Source organism: Scyliorhinus torazame, chromosome 3, assembly GCF_047496885.1.
Source record: "Scyliorhinus torazame isolate Kashiwa2021f chromosome 3, sScyTor2.1, whole genome shotgun sequence".
NCBI classification, from domain to species: Eukaryota; Metazoa; Chordata; class Chondrichthyes; order Carcharhiniformes; family Scyliorhinidae; genus Scyliorhinus; species Scyliorhinus torazame.
Window position 1 is genome coordinate 234,819,387 of NC_092709.1, and position 24,610 is coordinate 234,843,996.

Genomic DNA, 24,610 nt, shown 5'->3' on the forward strand with positions numbered 1-24,610 from the left:
ACACTTCCAGGCAGTGCATTCCAGACCCGAACCACTCGCTGTGTGAAAAAGTTTTCTCTCACAGCACATTTGTTTCCTTTGCAAATCACCTTAAATCTGTGCCCTCTTGCTATTGATCCATTTACGAGTGGGAACAGTTTCTCCCTATCTACTCTGTCGAGCCTCCTCATGATTTTGAACATCTCTATCAAATCTCCTCTTAATCTTCTTCTCTCCCAGGAGAACAGCCCCACCCTCTCCAACCTATCCGCATAACTGAAGTTTCGCATCCCTAGAACCATTCCTGTAAACCTATTCTGCACTCTCGCCAATGCATTCACATCCTTCCTATAGTGTGGCTCCCAGAACTGTACAAAATACTCCAGCTGAGGTCTGACTAGTGTTCCTGAAGTATTGTCCATTTATGCACAGAATAGGTTTCTAACCCTCCAGGACTGGCCTAGAGTCTCCAGGAACTGAAGATCAATCTCCAGAACGCATCCCTGGAGAAAAATCATTGGGACATTAAAATAGATGATTTTTCTTGTAATTTTCTTTGAACATTTCTCTTTATCAGATATAAAAATCTTGAAAATTGGAAAAAGACTGGCTGATAGTGAAGTGGCATCCGTTTCGGTAATGAGTCGTTTTGCTTTCCAAATGGTTTAGGAAGGCAGTATGATATGAGGATGGTTGTGTAGGCTGGAGTGTGGGCCAAGTCATGTAATGAAACCTCTAGGAATACATTTAATCACAGTTAGCAACCTTATCACTCTCCGACCACATGTCCTCCCATACCTGCAGCACTGGTAAAAATGAGCATTGCATGATCTCGTGCCAGGATTTCCTTCCAAGTGTAGAGTGGCATCAACAATGTGCCAAGTAGGATAGATTAAGGAACTGGAAGTCCAATGCTCCATGAAGCACTCTGGCAGCAGAAGAATTATAATGCAATCTCAATCCATAGCCTCTGGACGGGGCATATCCAACAATGCTGAACCAATGAGAGGTTTTCGATACCAGTAAAGATTAAACAGACTGGTCTTTACCTGCACCAGCTGACAAGCTGTTGTTTCTCATCTGGATTGTTCTTTATTGACTCACATATAATTCAGGTTTAAGCACAAAATCCAAGGGAGGGAGTACCACCTGCCTGCTCAGTTACATGCAAAGAACCCGTGGATCTATTTTGAAGAGCCGGGGAGGTATCCCAGTGTCGCGGCCGATATTTATTCCTCAATCAACATCACAAAATACAGATTATTGGGAAGTCATAATGGAAAATAAACTGATGTGGTGCACGTTGATAGATTGAATTAGCCCTGATTTTTGTGGACAGAGCAAACCTAGGCAGTTGTCCACATTGTTGGTTAGGTGCCAATTTTCTACCTGTACTGGAACAGTTTGACCGGATGCAGGGAGTTCTGGAACACCAGTCCTCAGTACTACTCCCAGGATGTTGTCAGAGCAGTTTGCAGTATCCAGTGTCTTCGTGTGGAGTGAATTGAATTGGCTTAAGATTGGCACCTGTGATACTGGGCACCTCAGGAAGAGGCCGAAATGGAACATTCCGTTCAGCACTTCTTCCTGAAGATAGTCACAAATACTTCTTCCTTGCCTTTTGCACTGATGTGCTGAGCTCTCCCAACATTGACGATGGGGATATTTGTGGAGTCTCCTCCTCTGGTTAGTTTTTTAATTGGTGCCACCATTGGGCACCAGAGCTGGATGTAGCAGGACTGCAGAACTTTGATCTGATCCATTGGTTATGGGATTGTTTAGCTCTTTCTATTGCATGCTGTTTTTGCTGTTTGCCATGCAACTAGTCCTGTGCTGTCGCTTCACCAGGTCAACATCAATTTTTTAGTTATGCCTGGTGTTGCTCCTGGCATGCCCTCCTGCATTTTTCATTGAATCAGTGTTGATCTCTTGGGCGGGATTCTCTGACCCCCCCCCCCGCCGGGGCAGAGAATCGCCGGGGGGCGGCGTGAATCCCGCCCCGCTGCTGGCTGCCGAATTCTCCGGCGCCCAGGTTTTGGCGGGCCCCCCCCCCGGCGATTCTCCGGCCCGCGATGGGCCGAGCGGCTGCCCGTTTTCAGCCAGTCCCGCTGGCGTAAATCAAACCAGGTACGTACTGACGGGACCTGGCTCTGCGGGCCGCCTGCGGAGTCCTCCGGGGGGCGTGGGGGGATCTGGCCCGGGGGGTTCCCCCACGTTGGCCTGGCCCGTGATTGTGGCCCACCGATCCGCGGGCAGGCCTGTGCCGTGGGGGCACTCTATCCCTCCGCGCCGGCCACTGTCAACCTCCGCCATGGCCGGCGTGAAGAAGAACCCCTCTGCGCATGCGCTGGGATCACGCCAGCACTCTCTGGCGCTCCCGCGCATGCGCCAACTCGCGCCAACTCGTGCCGTCCAGCGGAGGCCCTTCGGCGCCAGTTGTCATGGCACCAAGCCCTTCCGCGCCAGCTGGTGTGGCACCAACCCCGCCGGCGCCGGCCTAGCCCCTGAAGGTGCGGAGGATTCCACACCTTCCGGGCGGCCTGACGCCGGAGTGGTTCACGCCACTCCTCGGCGCCGGTATGGCCCGCCCCGCCGGGTAGGGGAGAATCCCGCCCCTTGGCTTGGTAAAGTGAAGGATAGGCTGAGCCATGAAGTTACAGATTATGGCTGAGTACAATTCTGCTGCTGTTGATGGCTCACAGTGCCTCATGGATGCCCAGTTTTGAGTTTCTGGATCTGTTCTGAAGATATCTCATTTCGCACTGTGATAGTGCCGCACAATGTGATGGCAGCTATCCTCAATGTGAAGAAGGGACTTTGTCTCTACAAGGACTATGCAGTGGTCACTCCTACCGACACTGTCATACACAGGTGCATCTGCAACAGATGCACAGTGGCAGGAGTCTGCTCTATTGTCAAAGCACTCTGATGCATTGGTGTCAGTGGCAGAGTGGTGCAGGAGAGGCTGTGCCATTAGATGCACCTTGAGAGGTAGCCCTTGAAGACGAACACTTCTACCCTTCCGTTGCCCTGTGAACTAGTTGACCTGCCATGCATTCCTGAGAGGGTGAAGGTCCTTATGCAACACCAGGTGCCTCACCACCCACACCCCACTATCTCCCCCTGCCTTGGGGGGCTAGTTGAGCTCTGAGACAAGGCAATGAAATGCAACTCACAACATGTATCCCAAAGTCCCTGAATGAGCTGCTGGGTCTGGCCATGAGAGTCACCAGTCTCATGATGGAGGACACTTTGCATTCCAATGAATGGGTTATTACAGCATGGTCTGGATGGGCTCTTCCACTGTCTGTGCCTTGACGCACATACCCTCTGGAAGTTACGCGAGATCTTCACTGATGCCTGGCACAGTGGCACAGTGGTTAGCATTGCTGCCTCATAGCAGCAGGGACCCGGGTTCAATTCCGACATAGGTGACTGCTTGGTGGAGTTTGCATGTTCTCCCCGTGTGTGCTTGGGTTTCTCTGGGTGCTCCGGATTCCTCCAACAGTCCAAAGATGTGCAGGTTAGGCGAAATGGCCATGATAATATTGCCCAAAAAGATTCAGTGGGGTTACGGGGATAGGGGCGGGGGATTGGGCCTAGGTAGGGGGCTCTATCGTAGCAAGAGCCAGTGCAGACCCGATCAGCTGAATAGTCTCCTTCTGTAGTGTAGGAATTCTATGATTCTATTCTATGATTCACCCACCTCCCGCTGTGCATCTCGCATTTGCCACCTAATGGAAATCTCCAGAGGCTGCCATCATCAGCATGAGGTTGAACAGCTAGCCATTGGAGTGACCTCTTTATATGAATATACATAATCAATGTATGTAAATATAGTACACCAGGGGCGTCATTCTCTGCCGGCGGGAGTCTCCGTTTTGCCGGCGCCCGGGGGTTTTCCTGACAGCGTGGGGCTGCCCCACAATGGGAAACCCCATTGACCGGCCGGTGTAACGGAGCATCCCGCCGGCGGGTTGGGGCAGAAATGTGGCGGGGCGGGATGGAGAATTTCGCTCCAGATGTCTCACTATCAGATGGTATAAGGACAACTCTCCCGCTCTTTCTGGGAGAGTGTGCTTTAGGAGAGTGAACAGGCAAGACCTATATTAGCTAGAGAGAGAGAAGTTATAAGTTATTTCATTATTACATAGTATAGTTAGTTGGTTATCTTTATTGTATTTTATTTCTTTTACTAGTTGAGTATTAAGGACAAAGGACTCACAGAATATTATTTATATTATTCATTAAGTTAGTTAATCTTTAAAAGAAGACTATTGGTTATTTCATCAACTCAGCTGGTTCAAAGAGCAATATATATATTACATAAAGTAATATAACAGCCACCCATCAATAACCTTCAGCGAGTCAGAGGCCGGGACTCTCTCAGCATCTAACAGCTGGCCTGAAGATTGTAATGTGCTCGTTGTGGTAGGCTATATTAGGGGTATCGCGGTACCTAGGTGGGATGTACCTTATACTGTAGTATGAGTGGTGGAACCTGCCTTCTGGTTCCGCCCAGCAGGCGGAGAATAAGAGTCTGTGTTTCACCCACAGCAGTCATTCTGTACCTGAGCTGCTGGGATAACTACTTGTTCATTAAAGCCTTCAATTGGACTACAATCTCACTTCAGTAGTGATTGATCGTGCATCACTCGTACTGTGCCACTTTTTGGCAGATCTGCACACACCTACTGAGGTGCAAGTATCTGAACTGGTGCTTCATGAAGCAGTAGTATGGGATGTTGCACCTTCTGAGTGTCCTTTCTTTTCCTTAGAGGACAACACTGGTTGCTCAGGGCTGGTGCCTGCAGGTGCCGATGGCTGACAGTCACTGAAGAGAATGCCACTTCTCACATGCACACCCTTGTCATGGAATCCGTTGAACAGGGTGACACTTTTCTCTATTTCAGTGGAGGCATCGATAGCCCTCCTCTTGCAAGGATAACACCTGGGCTCTTCTCCCTGCCCACATACCTCCAAAGCCCAGCTGTCCTCTGCACCACCTTCCTTGCACCTTAGATATAGCTCTTGGGTCTAAAGTGATCAAGGGATATGGGGACAAGGCGGGATCAGGGTATTGAACTTGATCAGCCATGATCATAATGAATGGCGGAGCAGGCTCAGTGGGCTGAATGACCCCCTCTTGCTTCTATTTTCTATGTTTCTATGTTTCCCAGAGAGAGCTTCTGCCTCCTGAATCTCAACCAATGCCCCCCCCCCCCGACGCTCGTCCATTGTTCTGCACCCCTTGCCCAAGTTTTAACCCAGTCCCCCTTTGCCACACATTACAACCTCCCATATGTGTGCACTCCCATCGGAGAAAAGGTTTGACCCTTGTGGATCTCAGAAGGTCATTCAGCCTATCGTGATGCCACAGCCATGTCCTCCGGATGACCCCACAGCTACTGACATCCACTGCCAACTCCAGCCAGGCTTGCATGGCCTGGCGGGGAAGTCACCTCTTGCCGCCCTGAGACATTAGATCCTTCAAAAACAGCCTAATGGAGGATTCACATCAAGTCATCATCAAAGAGTGGGGCCATCTGGATTTCAGGATCCAGTACTGTGCCTGGCAGCCACAGCACAGGATGGATCACTCTTCTTTACTGTGGGGATGTGCTGCAAGGGAGGCTGACATCTAGTCCTTGGCAATGGGTCTGGAAAAAGACACAGCTGCCACAAGAGTCATCTGTATTAAAACTAATGGTCTGACCTGCTGTTCCAGAAACAGAAACTCTCTGAACTCTCAATCCTGTCTTCGCTCAACTGAAGGATACATTCATAATCTGATTTCCCCTCAGGCTGCACACCCCTGCCCCCACCCTCCCCTCCCTCTCATGACTATACCCCTTTAAATTGACAGACAGAACCAACTCTTGGCTCACAGCCTGACCCTTCTCCCAGAGGGCATTCCACCCTGTGCTCAATTCACTGAGGTGTCCGACAGCAGCATGCTAATTGGCCAGCCACGAAGATCAGTCGAGGCGGGAGCAAGCAGATTACACCCCTCCCCCTCTGCTTCCTTATACCCGCCAATCAACATGAAATCGCAACCCATGGCCATCCTTACTGAAACTAGCTTTCAATTCCAGACTTATTTTTATTAATAGAATTCTAACTCAGCCAGTTGCTCCAATTGGGTTTGAATGTATTAGCCTGGATCTCTGCATTACTACTCCAGTGCCAAGTATCGCCATGTCTCCATCGCTCCTTATTATCACAGGGATATATCCTGTGCACATGTAGGCTGTCACATTTCCTACAATACACAGTGACGACAGTTCAAATGTATTTCATTGCTACAAAGCACTTTGAGATGTCCAGTGGTTGTCAAAAGTGCTGCATAAATGCATGTCTTTTTTTTTTAGAACAGCAATAGCTCATAGTGTGTCCAATTCACTAAATGATAAGGAGGAAATGGGGCAGGTCCATCCAGTCTGTTTGTCATTTAAACCAATGTTTATAATAATTATCCCACTCCATGTAGCACCATGGGCATGAATGTTTCACCCATCGGTCATGCGCACTTGGCAGGCCCGGAAGTGAGCGTGAAATGCTTTCCCGTCCCCGGAACAATTTCACACTAGCCGGCCAATTAATGACATGGGGCGAAATTCTCCTACCCGCCCCGCCACATTTCTGCCCCGACCGGCCGGTGGGAGTCTCCGTAACACCGGCCGGTCAATGGGGTTTCCCATTGTGGGGCAGCCCCACGCCGTCGGGAAACCCCCGGGCGCCGGCAAAACGGAGACTCCCGCCGGCGGAGAATGACGCCCCTTAAGTGTGCTCTGTGACAGGGGGAAAGCCCATCAGGGAGGGCAGGAATAGGGTGATCGCCGAGAAAAGGCAGCATGTGGGCTGGCGCTTCCAATGTGCTCCCTTGGCGGGACAACCAGTGCAGAGTTGTCTCATGGAGCTGCTGATCCGTGAACAATAAATATCAATGTTAAAATTATGCTACCAGTTTCCAGGCAGCACAATCATACACACACCTCTGTCCCTATACACATTTGTAAATTTTATTTGAGCCCTATCCTATCATTCCGGCTGGATCGAGCTTGCAGCTGAAACGTAAAGATCACTTTGCCAATCGGCCAGCCCGCCAACCATAAAGGCAGAGGGACAACGTAAAACCTGGTCCATTGGTGTTTAATTAATTTAAATTGGCTTTTTGATTGTTGGTGGGCATGTGAGTCAGAAGTCCGTCCGCCAATCGGAATTTCGCGCAAGGGCGCAATGATATTGGGACGTTTCCCTGAAGTCTTTTCACATGATTTGGACCCTCACTGTCTTCAGGTGATGTCCCGGAGGACTGGAGAAAAGCCAATGTTGTTCCTTTGTTTAAGAAGAGTAGCAAGGATAATCCAGGGAACTACAGGCCGGTGAGCCTTACGTCAGTGGTAGGGAAATTACTGGAGAGAATTCTTCGAGACAGGATCTATTCCCATTTGGAAGCAACTGGATGTATTAGCGAGAGGCAGCATGGTTTTGTGAAGGGGAGGTCATGTCTCACTAACTTGATAGAGCTTTTCGAAGAGGTCACAAAGGTGATTGATGCAGGTTGGGCAGTGGAAGTTGTCTATATGGACTTCAGTAAGGCCTTTAACAAGGTTCCTCATGGCAGACTGGTACAAAAGGTGAAGTCACACGGGATCAGAGGTGAGCTGGCAATATGGATACAGAACTGGCTAGGTCATAGAAGGCAAAGAGTAGCAATGGAAGTGTGCTTTTATGATTGGAGGGCTGTGACGAGTGGTGTTCCGCAGGGATCAGTGCTGGGACCTTTGCTGTTTGTTGTATATATAAATGATTTGGAGGAAATGTAACTGGTATGATTAGTAAGTTTGCAGATGACACAAAGGTTGGTGGAATTGCGGATAGCGATGAGGACTGTCAGAGGATCCAGCAGGATTTAGATCGTTTGGAGACTTGGGCGGAGAGATGGCAGATGGAGTTTAATCCGTACAAATGTGAGGTAATGCATTTTGGAAGGTCTAATGCAGGTAGGGAATATACAGTGAATGGTATTGACAGTCAGAGAGCTCTAGGTGTACAGGTCCACAGGTCACTGAAAGGGGCAACACAGGTAGTCAAGAAGGCATACGGCATGCTTGCCTTCATTGGCTGGGGCATTGAGTATAAGAATTGGCAAGTCATGTTGCTGCTGTATAGAACCTTAGTTAGGCCACACTTGGAGTATAGTGTTCAATTCTGGTCGCCACACTCCCAGAAGGATGTGGAGGCTTTAGAGAGGGTGCAGAAGAGATTTACCAGAATGTTGCCTGGTATGGAGGGCATTAGCTATGAGGAGCGGTTGAATAAACTCGGTTTGTTCTCACTAGAACGACGATGGTTGAGGGGCGACCTGATAGAGGTCTACAAAATTATGAGGGGCATAGACAGAGTGGATAGTCAGAGGCTTTTTTCCAGGGTAGAGGGGTCAATTACTAGGGGGCATAGGTTTAAGGTGCGAGGGGCAAGGTTTCGAGGAGATGGACGAGGCAAGTGTTTTGCACAGAGAGTAGTGGGTGCCTGGAACTCGCTGCCGGAGGAGGTGGTGGAAGCAAGGACGCTAGTGACATTTAAAGGGCATCTTGACAAATACATGAATAGGATGGGAATAGAGGGATACGGACCCAGGAAGTGTAGAAGATTTTAGTTTAGACAGGCAGCATGGTTGGCACAGGCTTGGAGGGCTGAAGGGCTTGTTCCTGTGCTGTACTTTTCTTTGTTCTTTGTTCTAGGCAACAGACACCACAAGGCCCTGTACTTTGAGAAAATGCTTCATTATTATCACATATATTCTTGACAAGTCGAATGTAGCTCGTCAATGACACAGATATGCTTTTGGGTGTGTCTAACTTCTTGGCTAATATATCTTAGAGTTCAAATGTGTTGCAACTGGCAAAGAAAATGCTTGTGGTATAACACAATATAGGTGTGTTCAAATAAATTACTGTAAGTTGGATTTGACAAAACAATTATAAACAATTGGACTAAATCATAGTCTGTGGTGTGAAGTTACAGAACTGAACTTGCATTCAATCATATGATATCAGAACCAGTTTTTCAAGCATACATGCCAAGCTTTGTCAGCTTATAACCACATTTCTGAATCAGTGTTAAAGCCTGAATGACAGAATGAGTAATTGCCCCCAGTTCTACCAGGGAGATAGATGTGTTTGATGTTCGATGTTCAATTCCATTACCCAAAATCCCACTTCGTTGGTACAACGGCCAAAAATAAACATGAGAAATTCTATTGCCTTTGCTTTCTCAGACTCTTCCTCCTCTGTCCTCTTCCCAATCTAGCTCCATGTCCTTCTTCCTAAGTTTTTTCTCCATCGCCCTGTCTCATCGACATCATTAACCTGAATGAATCCATTAAGACTTCCCCTACTGCCATGATATGCAGGTACACACACACACACACACACACACATATAATGATATCCAGACAAGCAGCTAATGGACTCAGAGAACAGGACATGACCAATAAGCAGTCAGGACACTCAGGGGTGGGGTCTGACTATAAAAGACACGAGGCACTCACACTCCGCCTCTTTCCACTGATGAACATCTCGAGAGTCAGTCAAGGGTGTTGTTACAATCTCACACCTCCACCACGTGGCTAAGAGCTAGTCTGGTTTAGTCAGACAGAGTAACCACACTTAAGTTAGCAGAGAGTCGAATTCACAGAGAACTGTGCTAACTGTGCTATTAGTTCAATAAACCTGATTGAACTAACTTCAAGTCTGGAGTATCTTTCAATTCTAAGCTGCATCCAGTTGCAGCCAGTGTTAGACCAGTATACCTAACACAACACCTACCATTAACTTCTCCTGTCCCAATTTTCGGTCAGCTAATACCCACTTCTCAGCCCCATTTTGACAATATCATTAACTAATGTTTATTACCTGGGATCCATCAAAGTATTATCATTAACCTATTTCAAAACTTCTGCTCTCATCGTCACTATAATAGTCCAATAACTGCTCCATTCTTAACCTTTGTTGTTAAAGTGCTAGTGTAATATCTCTCTGGATGTGGCCCTTCAACAGGAATTCACCCATCCAGACAACAGAAACTGATCAAGTCAAAGACAGAAGATGTCCTAGGTGAGTGTGAATGTTGTTCATCCTCTTTGATCTCTCTGTTGTCTGACACCATTTTTTTTTCAAAAACATTTTATTGAGGTATTTTTGGTATTACAACAACAACAAAATAAACAATGTACATGAAGCTATAAACATAGTGCAAAAGCCGTCTCCCTCCCTTACAGGTTCCACCTTTATTAACCCCCTACTCTAAGCTAAACTAACTCCCCCCTCCCCCCCTTCTGCTGACGAATAATTTTCCGCAAAGAAGTCGACGAACGGTTGCCACCTCCGGGCGAACCCTAACAGTGACCCTCTCAAGGCGAACTTGATTTTCTCCAAACAGAGAAAGTTAGCCATGTCCGATAGCCAGGTCTCCGACTTCGGGGGCTTTGAGTCCCTCCAGGTTAATAGTATCCATCTCCGAGCTACCAGGGAAGCAGAGGCCAGAACGTCTGCCTCTTTCTCCTCCTGGATTCCCGGATCTTCCGACACCCCGAGAATCGCCACCTCTGGACTCGGTGCCACCCTTGTTTTTAACACCGTGGACATGACATCTGCAAACCCCTGCCAAAATCCCCTAAGCTTCGGATATGCCCAGAACATGTGGACATGGTTCGCTGGTCCTCCCGCACATTTTGCACACCTGTCCTCCACCCCAAAGAATCTGCTCATCCGGGCCACTGTCATGTGAGCCCGATGAACGACCTTGAATTGTATCAGGCTGAGCCTGGCACATGTTGTGGACACGTTGACTTTACTCAACGCGTCCGCCCATAGATCATCCTCTATCTCTCCTCCCAGCTCCTCCTCCCACTTGCGCTTCGGCTCCTCAGTCTGTGTCTCCTCTGACCCCTTAAGTTCCTTGTAAATGTCCGAGACGCTCCCTTCTCCTACCCACCCTCTGGAAACTACCCTGTCCTGAATCCCACTTAGCGGTAGGAGCGGGAAGGTTGACACCTGTTTACATAGGAAGTCCCGCACCTGCAGATACCTGAATTTGTTTCCCCTCGCCAACCCAAACTTCTCCTCCAGCACCCTCATACTCGGAAAGCTTCCTTCTATAAACATGTCCCCGTCTGGCTCCATTAACCATACCATCCTCTTTAAATTGCTTTTCTCCATAACCCACCTCCATGGCTCTGCTGTTTCACTGTGGCGTCATGTTGCCTCCAATTCTTCTTAGGCAGAAGTCTCACGGGCTGCAAATTACTACAAGTATTTACAAACGGGGACTGGGCGCGATGGTCGTGTGGGGAAAGGGGTGCAGGAGGCTAAAAAAGCACTGAAAAATCATTCACTACAGTGGAGCTTGCTCGGTGGGGGGGACTGCTGCCCGGGCCAAGGGCAGTAGCAGGGAGCAACTTGGTGCCACCTCCATGGACTCTGGGTGTCCCCTTCGGGATCAGGATGGTCTGGTTCAGGCCGCCATTACTGCAGTCTGTCTTTTAAATTCACCCCTTTGATGCAACAGGCTCCAGGCTGCTCACACTGCTGACGCTGCCTGTATCCTTTGAATGCTCAGAAGGCCTCTGGTCATTTGGGAGCCCACCCGACCGCCCCTCTGGACACCCTCATACCCCAGCGGTATCATCAAGTAGATGGGCATGGCCAAGCTCAATTAAGGGCTCACGAGGTGTTGGTCCACCTCTGAAGAGCTGCACCACTGCAGAAGAAGCTGAGGATCAACAGCGTTCACCCCAACCAGAGGACACCTGTACCGCAGCCTTTGGAGCGCTCCCTCATCTCTATCCCTCTCAGGACAGAGGTCACACTAGTGACCCCACCCCTCCGGATCACCAGCTGTCTCCTCCTGGTGACACTGGCAGCACTGACTGCCTCTGCCACCACCTCCCAGACAGTGTTCAGGAGGGCAGGCTTGAGTCTGCAGCCCATGCTGGAGAAGAGGGTGTCCTTCCACTCCTCACTGACATGGAGCTGTGGGTCCATCTTGGACTCCCGACTTCTGGGGATCAGGTATTCTGTGAGCCATCTTGGTGGCTGCAGTGAGTGTGTGGTAAGTGGAGCGCTTAAAAACAGCTCCAGCTGCCAAGCTCTTTAGCACTAACTCCGTCCCAGCGGTTAAAACGCCCACTAAACCGGGAATTGCTCTGAATTCGGACTGGCAAAGTGCTGGTCCATTTACATGACTCTCTTACCAAATAGCGCCACCAACTGGAATGTGAACTGCACACATTGCAGTCCCGGCGGCAACACAAATGGAGGATTCTGGGCTGGATCCTCCGCTGTCGGGATTCTCCGTTGCGCCGGCAGCCCAGGGATTCCCCGATGGTGTGGGGTTGCCCACAATGGGAAATCCCATTCGCCGGCTGGCAAGACAGAGAATCCTGGGGGCTCGCTGCACCAGAAATCTGGGTCTGGATTCTTCGCCCCGCCAAGCCACTTTTCTGCCCCGACCCGCTGGCGGCATTCTCCGTTATGCCAGCCGGTCAATGGGGTTTCCCAGTATGGGGCACCGTCGGGAAACCCCCGGGCACCGGCAAAACGGAGAATCCTGCCGGCGGAGAATCCAGCCCCCAGGTGCAGCGGGGCGGAGAATCCCGTCCCCTGTGTATTTGGCTAAGAGCCTCGACAACCATTACTCTTGTTGGAATAGCTGCTCTCCAGAGAAAACATTGTTTGATTGACTGCTCAGGTTCTGATATCTGTTATCAATTTCACAATGTTTACACAATTTAATACTTTTATCCGCTTGGAGTGAAATTACGTTTTCTCAACATAGAAGCAAACTATGAATGAATTAGATTTTCTCAAAGCTTTATTGTTTGCACATCCAACTACAAAGTTCTAGACAGTGTACTGTGGGCATGGAAATGCCATAGCTTGGCATAAGGAGAACAAGGTGTCTGGAAGAGCAGAGTTTGGCATAGGGAGTGTGAGGAAGAATTTTTTCAACTTACCTTTTAAATGGTCCTTCATGCACATTAGGGTTCATGACTCTGAGGATCTGTGAACCATGATTCTTTAAAGACATTGCCCGACTACATAAAAATTGCAGAGTAATAGGACAAGCCTATCTCTGCATTGGAACCAGCTGGGTTTGGAGAGCTAGATATGGTTTTTTGACAAGAACCAGCCCGCACCCTTTAAAGGCACTCCCAAAAATCAGATAGCGTGAGAATAGAGTCACGAATCCGGAATCAGCACCGACCTGCCATTTTTAAAGGCCTCGCCAATCATCCTGGTTCGATGCAAATCCAGGCCTATACCTCTGCCTCCTGGAACTCCATTGCTCAACATCTCTGCCATTGATCATTTACTTCATGTATGTACCCCGACACCCCGCCCAACACCATCTCGCCATCTCCAATCTCTCTCTCACTTTCTTACTTGTGATCGCTGTCTATTATTTGTCCAGTACTCTGAAGCCTCTCTCTGCACATCAGGAATGATATTGAAGCAAAAGTTATTGTTGCAAGATTTCCAATTATTATAATTGTTTATTCAACTTTCATTTGTTCTCCAGGTCTACAGTGAACATTTCAACTGATAACCAATACAAACATGAACCAGTGTCAACAGTTATGAAAGCTATACTTATCTTGTTGAGAACAGAGGTAAGGAACTTCAATTCCCGAAGGACCTCAGAGTTGTTGTGCTCATGCAGACTGGGAGCAGGCTGCACATCCACAGTTTTGGAATTTGTTTTTTATTTTGGCCAAGAATGGCCCCAGCGTGCTGGGGCAGAGAAGAAAAATGGCACAAAAACCCAGGACAGGTGACCAGAAGCTGATCACCATTGCTGGCAAGTGTCCAGTCAAGGAATAGGAAGAGGGGACAAAGAAAGGTCCTAAAGGGGAGGAGAGAACAGGGAAAGATCCCAAATGGGAGGAAGGGAGAGGGAGAGGTCCCAAAACAAGAATCCCAGGAGCAGGAAAAGATCCCAGTTCAGTTAGAAAAAGGGAGGAGCCAGAGAAACAGCCTCCAAACAGAAAAATGGCTGCAGAGAGCGGAGTTTAAGTGAAGAATGCAACTGAAGGTTGTTGTGGGCCGCTGGGGTAAAGGTACCCTTTTGGAGCAGTGATAGTCTGCTCGGTGCAGCAGATGATCTGAAGACGTGTTTGAGGGTGGATACATGAGTGAGTACTGGGGAGAACAAAGTCTTGGGAGACGACGTTGGCCCTCGATGATGCTGTCCAAGTCTTGTAATTGAAGGGGGTTCAGGAGAAGCCCTGAAGAATCAAGCAGGCAGCCAAATGTTGGTGACTCCGTGGTGCAGGCTGTTGGGGTGAAGATATCTCTTTAGAGTAGTAGCATTCTGCTTGGCATAGCTGAAGAGTTGAAGTTCTATTTATGAGTTGATGCTTGAGTGCATACTTGGGAAGCCAGGAGAACAGAATCTTGGGAGGCGAGATTGGAATCATGTGAGGTGGGCCTTTGTTGATGCCGTCCGAGTTGGAGCTACATTTGGAGAGAATTGCCAGGTTAGATCTCGGAAGATGCAAACTGGAATCGCTTGTTATAGATTGAGGCGGTCCAGGAGCGGTTGGAGGACGGGCCCGAGGAGGAGCCAGAGGATGGAGGACAGGCGGTGACAAGGGTCCTTCATGCCAGGAGGACCAGGGAGGCCCTCAACGTCTCCAGATTCTCCTCGGACAAGGCTATGACCATCACCTCAACCTGCCCCGTCCATTTGCCTCCCTCCCCCCATTCCCCTCCCCCCCCAAATCCCCGCACCCTCATTTTCCTCCCTCCTTCACCATTTCCAGTGTCAGACGAGGGGGGATTCGGAAGAAATGGAGGCCGCCGGAGTCTCCTTGGTGGCTGGCCCTGGGTTGGCCTCCAGCGCTTCCCCTTCCCTGGCTGTACCCCTAGGGCCCTAGGGTACTCCAAGGGATGGAGGGCAGCTGGAGTGAGCTCCAGAGGCCTTGGAGCCATCTGGCACTGCCAGTCCTGATGGCTTCTCATTATCTGCAATGTTACGTTCTGGTGCTTGGCCAGTCGGAATAAGTGCACTAGAGAATGTCTAGTTCTTGACTAGTTAAATGTTTATTTTTAAACATTAATGTGGGTAAGATAACCGTAAGAAAATTATCAAAAACCACTTTTATAAATGATCTAAGAACTACTACAAATGTCCACTACAATGACTATCTCCAAACTCCCTGAGGTAACAGTGTCACGTGGTTGTTCTCTACTGCCATCTGCTGGTTGGAGGTTGTATACATTACTATTTACATGATGGCTTATGCATATCATCACATCCCCTTTCCTTTGAAAATGCATAATATTTACATACAGTGTTTGAATTCAATATACAATATATATGATATATGTGTTGATTATTTGCACGTTTACAGTCCATCACAAATTCAATCTGTCTGGCTTTCTTCTGTGTCAAGTCGACCGTCTAAGCATTGGATGAACTTGTAAGTTTGATTGATTTTCAACTGTGGTTGAAGATGGTTCTTGTTGTGTTTTTGAGTTTTGTACATTTTGGACCATAAGACATAGGAGCAGAATTAGGCCACCCGGCCCACCGAGTCTGCTCCGCCATTCAATCATGGCTGATATTTTTCTCATCCCCGTTCTCCTGCCTTCTCCCCATAACTCCTGATTCCCTTGTTCTGTTTGTCAGCTTGTTCTGTTTCTGTGTGCTGAGGTAGCATTTGTTCAGTTGTCCTTATATTGCTTTCAACATCATCCTGTGGTTTCAAAACAAAGGGTTGCTGAACCTTCAGCAAGGCTCTCCTGTTTCTTCTTAGAACTTGCCCATCATCGGTGACGATGATGTATGACTGAGGACCTGACTGCTGTATTACCTTTGCACACTTCAACCATCCATTTCCATCAGGATCTTCTACCTTGACTGTGTCATTCTTAGCTAATGGTTGCAGACATCTTGTGGGTTTATCATAATATCTCTTCTGCCTCCTTTTTTGAAATGTGAGCTTCCTCACAAGTTTTCGATTCTTTGGTACTTGTGGAATGTACGGTAAGGCTGTTCTGAGCTGTCGATTCATCAACAATTGTGACGGTGATAATCCATTCATCAACGGTGCTGTTCTATGGCTAAATAACGCAGAATATGGATCTTCCGGGCTATTCATAGCTTTTTCTGACTAGCTGCTTCACAATGTGAACACCTTTTTCAGGCTTTCCATTGGATTGCAGATAAAGAGGACTGGAAGTAATATGTCAAAAATCATAGCTCTGTGCGAACTTTTCCTGCCAGATAGAACAGATCCATTCCCACTTTCTGCCATGGAATCGTAATGATTTCTCCCATTTGCATTGCTCCTTTTCGTTGTTTGTACTGAAATTTCTGATGAGTTGCACAATTTTCTATCATGATCTGAATGTCCTCATTGATGCCCAGCCAGTATAGCATTTCTCTGGCTCTTTGTTTGTTTTTTCCTATGCCTTAGTGCCCCTCATGAATCTTCTTTAGAATCATGGATCGTAAAGATTGCAGTATGACAATCCTGTTTTGCCTGAGCAAAAAAACATTGGCTGCAATTAGCTCTGCTCTAATGTTATAATATTTGGAACAGGATTCTTTTGGCCATCCCACAGTGAAATATTTTATTATCTTCTGTAAGATTTCATCTTTGTTAGTTTCGTCTCTGATTAATGTTGACTTCTCATCGGACACTGGAAGAGATTCTGTCACAAGATTCATGTGCATTTGCACATCCTCATCCATACATTGTTCTTCCTTCGTGTCCGTAGCTCGAGAGATTGCATAGGCTACTACGAGATGTTTTCCTGGCGTATAAATAAGATTGAAGTTGTACATCTGTAACTTCATCATCGTACGTTGTATTCTTGGTGACATCTAATTTCGATTTTTCTTTACTATCACCACAAATGGCCTATGATCAGTTTCAACTAAGAATGTCGGTAGGCCATATACGTAGTCATGGAATTTATTTAATCCATATATCAAGCCCAAGCATTCTTTCTCGATCTGAGCATATCTATGCTCAATAACATTGCTCCCATCCCATCTTTTGATGCATCTGTCGATATTTTTGTTTTCTTTGTAGGGTCAAAAAATGTCAGCACTAGAGCTGTTGCCACTCATGCTCATGTCTGTCAGACCATTGGAAAATAGTATCCTTTTTGATGATTTTCCTCAAGAATGTTATTTTTGCTGCTAGATTAGGAATACATTTTCCTACAAAATTTATCATTCCCAGCATTGTGTGGACTCCTTTTTTGCCTATTCGATGTGGCATGTTTACTATCACCTTTATCTTCTCTTGGTCAGGTTGTATACCTCGAGCAGAAAGTTTATCTCCCAAGAATGTGAATTTTCCGACACCAAACTCGCATTTGGCTTCATTTAACTTCAGAACATGCTTTTTGATGCTTCTCAGCACCTTGATAAGTCTTTTGTCGTGCGATAATATTGTCTACCTATATTCTGTCGCCTGGAATTCCTTCTACAGTATGTTCCATTGCTTAATGAAAAATTTCAGATGCTGAAATAATACCAAATGACATTTTGAGAAAACAGTATCGCCCAAATTGAGTGTTAAAGGTGCATAACTTTGTGCTCTCCTCGTCCAACTTGAGTTGCCAAAAACACTGTGATGCATCCAGTTTGCTAAAGCATGTCGCTCCTGACATCTCACATGTAATCTCTTCTCTTTTTGGAATAGGATAATGCTTTCTCTTTATGTTTAAATTGAGATCTTTGGGATCCATGCAGATTTTCAGGTCATTATTCCTTTTTTTCATGCAGACCATGGAGTTCACCCAATCCGTTGGTTCTTCAATTCATTTTGTCACCCCCAGGTTTGCCATTTTCTCTAGTTCATTTTTTAGTTGTTCCTTTAATGGAGCTGGTACTCACCTTCGTGCATGTATGACTGGTTGCGCATTCTCTTTTAACTGGATTCGATAAGTGAATGGTAAAACTCCAAATCCTTGAAATATTTCTGGAAATGCTTTCAGGATTGAATCCACTGATGTACTTTGTGTGGTGACAGCACAGTCAGCACTCTTTTTACTAATTTGAGTACTTCACATGCTTCCACTCCCAGTTATGATTCACACTCAGCCTCAACAATGGAAAACTTCACTTTATGCAACTTATTCTTTACACTGACCTCTAGTTCGCATACTCCCAGAATATTAATTTTTTGCCATTGTAATCCTTCAAAAGTACCGTTTTATTTAAAACGTGCGGTTTAATTTTCATTTCTTACATATCTGACAAACTTATAAGATTGACCATCGCTCCTGTGTCGAGTTTAACATTGATTAATGTTTGCTTAAAAACTGTCAAGTTATCTCTTTGAACACTTGTATTTGCATTGCTATTACTGCATTGCTATTACTCTGAGAGAACCTTGTCCAGAGGTTTGGCATCTAGGTGGGACCCAGCTGTATCCCGGGATCCAGCACACCTCTCACTGCTGTCTCCCTTGGATGTTCCTCTCTCCACCTGATGTGAATCAGCAACTGCATGGTGCTCACCAGATTGTGCCCCCGAAGTTTGTCCACTAATATCTCTGTGCTGAAATAATGTGAGGATGACATCTGTGACGCTTCACCGGTGGTCTCCTCGGAGCTCTCCGCTGAGGTGTTCTCCTAGGTGGTGGTGGGGGGGTTGGGGGAGGGAATGGGCGGGATACGATTTTGAATGGCCCAGCTTTATCAGAAGGTAATTCTGCGAGACAATGGACATGTGGTCAGTGAGAGGGAGGGATCATTTTGTCTGACACAAACAATTCACTTGAGACAGGTCATATGGAAGAAGGGGCAATGGATCCTTACCTCTCTGGCACACGCCAACCTCACTGTCGTTGACTGCACTCTCCTTGGGCAACCCCGTGATCTCCAGGGTCCGTTCCTCATAGGGGTTGAGGACTCAAATCTCTGGGATTCCTCCCCCCATCTTTTCTTTTGTATCACAGAATCCCTACATTGCAGAAGTTGGTCATTTGGACTATCAAGTCTGCATTAACTCTCTGAAAGAGCATCCTACTTAGACCCACTTCCTATTCCCGTAACCACATCTAACCTACACCTCTTCAGACACTAACATGCAATTTTATCATGTCCAATCCACTATACCTTGGCACTTCCCCATTTATTATGGGCTATCTTCTCTTTCAGGGACAAAGAGAGGGCATTGTGAGCCACACGTTTAATGAGTCAGGAGGGTCTATAGCAGGTGCCATGGGTGGACACTTCACCTGGGCATGAAGGGGATGTGCTGGTGGGTGCCAGGGTGTTCTGAGGAACTAGCATGAAGATTGGATGTGTTGATGGTGTGGCAGGTACATCCAAAGGAGACAGCAGTCGGAGGTATGCTGGATCCCAGGGCACAGCTGGTCCCACCTAGATGCTAAGCCTCTGGACAAGGTTCTCCGAGAGCTGATGCAGATGATGGGACACAGCCACGAGATTCAGATGGGGTGCAGGTGACATTCCAGCGACTGCAAGGCTGATAGGAGGATCTGTCTAATTCCTCCTTAAATTTACTCACTGTCCCAGCATCCACCGCACTCTGGGGTAGCGAATTCCACAGATACACAACCCTTTAAGGGAAGTAGTTTCTCCTCCTCTCTGTTTTAAATTTGCTACCCCTTATCCTGAGACTATAACCCTGTGTTCTAGAATGCCCCACAAGAGGAAACATCTGCTACCGGTCTACTTTATCCATATCTTTTATCATCTTATATACCTCAATTTAATCGCTTCTCATTCTTGTAAACTCTAGAGAGTATCGGACTAAACTGCTCAATCTTTCTTCATAAGACCAACCCCTCATCTCTGGAATCAATCTAGTGAACCTCCCCTGAACTGCCTCCAAAACCACTGCAACTTTCCTCAAATAAGGGGGCCAAAACTGTGCACAATACTCCAGGTGTGATCTTACCAGAGAGGCTAAGAGGAGTTTAATGAACATTCAAATACTTAGTGATTTTATTGTTAAAACCAAGCAATATTTTAAAGTACCAAGCTATTGCTGTGTTTTTATTTCAATATTGTGTACTCTTCTCTTATGCAGTTAATTGCTGGTGCAGCAAGTTAAAAAAAGAGAGTCTGGTGCATGGCCCAACTAAGAACGTCACTTTCGAAACATACCCATCTGAGTACAATAACAGCATTAAAAATGCTTGCAGATTTAATCTGAGGAACCAGGATCAGGCTTTTCCTTTTATTGAGTGGAAACAATAAAATCTTTCCTCAAAGCTGTTTCCTGCCCAAATAAAATGTAGAATCTCAAGTCTCACCAACCCTTTTTCAAAAATGGACTTAAAAGAGAACGTTTTAGTATTTTATGCCATGATATAAATGAGAAACATATTTCTGTATGTTTAACGTACCCTTTCCTTCCCTTTGGTCAGGGCAGTTAATGATATAGGAGGGGCCTCACAAAGGGAAACCATTGCCAATAATAAAGATGAATTTTGGAAGTTGCCTTACCTTTTGGAATATTGCTCCCAAAGACCTAAGTTTAGCAGCAATAGTATATTTTTGATAACTCAAAATTCTGTATCTTCAAACTGTTTTATTTCACAGGAAAAAAATCAACAGATTAAAAAAGAATTTTTTGATTTTCACTTTGGAAAAGTCTCATGATTCTCTATTTTGACAAGGCAGTTAACAGGACGCCCCTGTAGCTTTGTTTCTACAGGAAACAGCCAGTTCAGTTCAAAGGGTGGGGTCCTTTTCGGTTCTGTAAACAGTTTTTGGAAAAAGAAATTCCAGATGCCAAGGGATCATATTAACCCTGTGAGGTCATAAACCATGAACTCTGTACAAGGTACCCAGAAGGAAAGAACAGATTGAACCAGTATTCTTATTTCCCTTTGTCACTTTTTTTCCTTCTGGGTAGCCATAGTGATAGGGTGAGGATTTACCACACAGATTATAAGCACAACACTCATACCTACAATTCATCACACAAACCAAACACCGACACAGACAAATAAAGAGTTCACATTTGAACACTTGCACATACCATGCTCAGTTATACACAATCCATATGCTCAAGCATCCACACCTCATAGACATTCACCAAGTATACCTGGGGTGCGATTCTCCGGACAGATTTTTAAGTGTTGTAGCATAGAACATAGAACATACAGTGCAGAAGGAGGCCATTCGGCCCATCGAGTCTGTACTGACCCACTTATGCCCTCACTTCCACCCTATCCCCATAACCCAATAACCCCTCAAAACCTTTTTGGTCACTAAGGGCAATTTAGCATGGCCAATCCACCTAATCTGCACGTCTTTGGACTGTGGGAGGAAACCGGAGCACCCGGAGGAAACCCACGCAGACACGGGGAGAACGTGCAGACTCCGCACAGACAGTGACCCAGCGAGGAATCGAACCTGGTACCATGGCGCTGTGAAGCCACAGTGCTATCCACTTGTGCTACCGTGCTGCCAGGGATTGCTGCGAGCTTCCCGGCGCTCAGCCCAGCGAGACCGGCAACACTAGTCAATGTTAATTGCTCCACTTAACGAGGCCTAACGGGCTTCTCGTCACAAATGAAGGCTCACCAGATGATTCGCCGGCACCGTTAACAAGGCCGAGCAGCACTTAAGCAGCACTTGCTCAGCCAACCCCAGCCAGCTTACAACAATGGTGCCAAGGTGACTGGATTCAAAGAACAAAGAACAAAGAAATGTACAGCACAGGAACAGGCCCTTCGGCCCTCCAAGCCCGTGCCGACCATGCTGCCTGACTAAACTACAATCTTCTACACTTCCTGGGTCCGTATCCTTCTATTCCCATCCTATTCATATATTTGTCAAGATGCCCCTTAAATGTCCCTATCGTCCCTGCTTCCACTACCTCCTCCGGTAGCGAGTTCCAGGCACCCACTACCCTCTGCGTAAAAAACTTGCCTCGTACATCTACTCTAAACCTTGCCCCTCTCACCTTAAACCTATGCCCCCTAGTAATTGACCCCTCTACCCTGGGGAAAAGCCTCTGACTATCCACTCTGTCTATGCCCCTCATAATTTTATATACCTCTATCAGGTCTCCCCTCAACCTCCTTCGTTCCAGTGAGAACAAACCGAGTTTATTCAATCGCTCCTCATAGCTAATGCCCTCCATACCAGGCAACATTCTGGTAAATCTCTTCTGCACCCTCTCTAAAGCCTCCACATCCTTCTGGTAGTGTGGCGACCAGAATTGAACACTATACTCCAAGTGTGGCCTAACTAAGGTTCTATACAGCTGCAACATGACTTGCCAATTCTTATACTCAATGCCCCGGCCAATGAAGGCAAGCATGCCGTATGCCTTCTTGACTACCTTCTCCACCTGTGTTGCCCCTTTCAATGACCTGTGGACCTGTACTCCTAGATCTCTTTGACTTTCAATACTCTTGAGGGTTCTACCATTCACTGTATATTCCCTACCTGCATTAGACCTTCCAAAATGCATTACCTCACATTTGTCCGGAGTAAACTCCATCTGCCATCTCTCCGCCCAAGTCTCCAGACAATCTAAATCCTGCTGTATCCTCCGACAGTCCTCATCGCTATCCGCAATTCCACCAACCTTTGTGTCGTCTGCAAACTTACTAATCAGACCAGTTACATTTTCCTCCAAATCATTTATATATACTACAAAGAGCAAAGGTCCCAGCACTGATCCCTGTGGAACACCACTGGTCACAGCCCTCCAATTAGAAAAGCATCCCTCCATTGCTACTCTCTGCCTTCTATGGCCTAGCCAGTTCTGTATCCACCTTGCCAGCTCACCCCTGATCCCGTGTGACTTCACCTTTTGTACTAGTCTACCATGAGGGACCTTGTCAAGATTCAGGAACGCAGACCTGGGAGGCTACTAGACGCTGTGGAGGCCAAGAGAGAATTCCTGTTCCCCCCGACGGTCCAGGAGGGTCAGCCGTAGGGCAGCCAGTGCTGCCTGGGGTGGCGGTTGTGAGCGCCGGGAGTGTGGCCAAGAGAGCTGGCCTGCAGTGCAGGAAAATGTTTAATGACCTACACTGGGTAGCACGAGTGAGTCGACACCAACGACCCCCAGCCCTTCCCGAGACCTCTCCACCCCCATGGGAGTGTGGTGAATGTATTCACCAGGAGATGTGGTGTCTGTGTAACCTTTAACCTTTAAGGATTGAGCTGGAAGGCCGTCCTTCCTGCCCTTCGGTCTAGAAGTCTCCTGGTTCCCCGCTGGCAGGAGGTCCTCCCCAACGTGTCACTCCATTAGGTCGCTCCTCTGCACAGCCACGAATGAGACCCCTCACAACCGCTTGTTTGTCTTCCCCAGGAAGTCCATCTCCGGGGTCTTGTTTCCATCCTGGCTGACAACTCCAGGTCCTGTCCTTCTCCGGACGCATGTGAGGAGCCATAAGACCGACCCCCTAGTCGAGAGGGTCCAGCTGCTGCACACAAACCCCCAGTACGCCTACGTCGCACACCCAGACGGACGGCAAGATATAGTCTCCCTACGGGACCTGGCGCCCGCTGGTTTCCCTGCCAACGCACCGCCCTGCATCCCAGCATCGCCGACCGCCACCAACCGTGTCTCTTTCGCCCCCCCCTGGGGCTCCTGTGCCCTCCCGCGCCTACGCCGCCCCCTGCGCCTGCACTGTTCCTCGCGCCTTCACTGCCGCCACCCACCTGCCGACCACTACCCCGCAACCGTCTCTGACACGCCGGGCGGAAGCTCCGAACAACACGCTCTCGGAGTCACAATCATCTACGACGTCTATGCCCGCCGCACCGCCAGGGCTGAGGAGATCTAAAAGGACAATCAGGCCTCCGTATAGACTGGACATTTGACCCACGTCACCCCCGCCGGACTTTGTGTTTTTTTAAACAGGGGGTGAATGTGGTGAATGTATTCACCAGGAGATGTGGTGCCTGTGTAACCGTTAATCTTTAAGGATTGAGCTGGAACCCCGGTGGGCTCTGCCTCTGGCTCCACCCCCCCGGGACGGTATATAGTCCTGCGCCCAGTGGGTGGCGCTCATTTGTACAGAAGTCACTGGCAGGCTAGTTCTTTGTGCAATAAAGCCTTTGTTCACTTGTTCATATGGTCTTGCTGTGAATTGATGGTATATCAGGGAGCATCCACCGTCCAACTCTCCATGCAACCCCCAATCCTCCCTCCACATCCCTCCCCCTTCATCCACTCCAACCCTTCCTTCACACACACCCCTTCCCACCACTATGAACCACACGTGTGGCTAATGATGCCCTCTCTGTGTCTACTCGGGAAAAGCACTCCCAAAATCGCTGGGAGAGGGCCGAGACTGGCGGAGGTGTGCCGGACATCAGAATCCTCACCACCTTCGAGGAGTGTGCCCTGGAGGTGACCAGTGTGACCAAGACAGGGCAATCACCAACGTGGAGGCTGGCGGACGCTGCAGAGGTGAGGAATCACCGGGCTTTACCCGGATGCCCTGTCAAACATGAGTAGTGATTGCCTTGCTGACTGACCCATCCCTCCACTGACCACATGTCCATTCTCCTGCAGGTCCTCCAACCGAATGCGCCAGTCCATCCCCGGTGGCCCCCTCTCCAGTCTTCCTGGAGACCACCTCGGAGGAGAGCCTGATTGT